Genomic DNA, 2,286 nt, shown 5'->3' on the forward strand with positions numbered 1-2,286 from the left:
ATAAAGGGGGAACACAGTCGCATTTTCGCCCAGGTCGCCGTACCGGTAATACTAAAACTGGCCCTGATTCAAACTCATTGTAAACTTAATAATTATTTGTAATTCACTTCATAATGACTTAATCGCAACTTAAGTTGGTCGAAGCATTTCGCAACATAGCTGCATTGTCACTTAGCTTGCAACATCTTATTGTAATGCAAAATATGTCTCGGCCTTTGCACATGCGGAGAGTTGCAGATGCTGTTCTCTGCATACATATAAATTAAAATGTAGGATTCAAAACTCATCTCAGAGTAAAATGAATAGACACTAAGGAGACTTGCAAGTTGTTACTTACTCAACGATCCTGTATAAAGTCTAACTTCATTACTACACAGACACACACAGAGATACACATAACACATTAAATTCATACATATAAACACACTCAAATACCCAAACACGATAACTGATTAATTAAAAATTATGTACCTAAGAGAAGGCCTTCCCTCCTGTAATACAGATCCTCACGCTCAGGAAGCAGAGCCCAATGATTGTGCTACCGGACTGATAAATAAAGTGTTTTTTTTATTACCAATTACCGATACGAAGTCTTATTTTCTTGGTAAAGAAAAAAACATTACGGTGTTTAAAATATTAGCTATACTCCTAGTTAAACTTTGCTTTCGCAACGTGTACTACTGATTGAACTAAGATAAAATACTTCATAGAACGTGATATAAATTTAGCAATAGAATAAAATGTAGAAATAACACAATTTGTATTCGAAATACGCACTCAAGTGATATGTTTCGTCGTGGAAATTAGTCGTAAATAAATGAAATTCTTTGTTAATCTGTACAACTTGTGTTACTGATTAAAATGCGGGTTGAACTTTTTAATAATCGAGTATGCAGACGCGAACGGGAGAGCGCGGCTGCCAGACTCCGAAATATGACAAATATACTGGTAATAATTACTTGAAAAAGGTATAAAGCAATAAAATATATTCGCATACGGGTTAGTCTGCAATATCAATGAAAGAGTTCTGTATTCTTAATCTATACTTTTATAATGTCATATATTTGTAATTTAACAAGAAGAAACTAAAAATTCTTCATAATACATAATTAGTTATTTCTATAATTTACTTAACACGCTTACTGCGTAACAGGCCGATATCGGCCTGACGCGGTACTTCAGCTGGTGCAGACGAAGAAAACTATATCCCTCTCGCTAGTACGAAACGATTATCTCAGGTGTATACATTACATTACATAAGATGTATACATTATGTTTTCACAAAGTTATAGGAATATAATCTATACTAGTGTTGGTGGGTCTAGAAAGACCTGCCACGCACTAGCGGAAATATCAATGGGGGCACATTATGACCCGCCGCCGCACCAGATGAAGAATTATGATTTTACTTGCCGCAGTAAACGTGTTAATTAGTTTTTTAAGTATTTGGATACCACTATTAGTTCTTCTTAAAGGTGGTTACTGAAATTCAGAATTGCTTTAAGAAATACTGAAAAAGTCCAATTACCATTTGCGTATTGTGTAGTATGCAGTGATTGCAAATCATCTCTACATGTTAAATGTCTTAAATATTGAAGAATACATTTAAACTGTCTTTGTTCAATATAGATAGATAACACACAATACCTACTTCCAAAGAAACATGTTAATCAGAGAATTTAAATGAAATATTCTAATTTTTCGATGCGAAATATATTTAGCTCTATACCTGTAATCGTCACAGGTTACCGTTACATAAGCAATAAATCCAACGATTTGTTTGTGAGAAATTGGTGCAGCGTAAAAAAATAAAATCACGTGTCGGGCATGCATCTCTTTCTCGCATGATCCATCATTGACACAGATGTCACACTGTGTCGCACCGTGTCTGATTCACTAAAGCATTTGCGAAATGTGTGTTCAGTTTGGTATACAGTTGGAACACAATGATATTCCCTAATGTCTCGCCGATCATTGGGGATTTGCCGCGCAGTTAGCATTGGAAATGAGCGATTGATATTCCGTACGTCCGTGCATGTATTGCCGATTGAAGAAACACTTTAAATTGTATAAAAGGTAAAGCGGATTCTCGGGCGACTAATGCATGGGGCCCATGGGGAGAGTGACTCACACTGTTACATAACATGTTCTTGTGATATTTGTTCATATAAAAACACTTTTTTTATAAAAATAAACGATTTTTGATGTAGATACATATATATTCTAATTGCGTCTCCAACTAGCTGTAGCTCGTGAATTCGTTTGCGTGACATTAAAAAAAATAAT

The sequence above is a fragment of the Papilio polytes genome, unplaced genomic scaffold (assembly GCF_000836215.1).
Source record: "Papilio polytes unplaced genomic scaffold, Ppol_1.0 DF821289.1, whole genome shotgun sequence".
NCBI lineage: Eukaryota > Metazoa > Arthropoda > Insecta > Lepidoptera > Papilionidae > Papilio > Papilio polytes.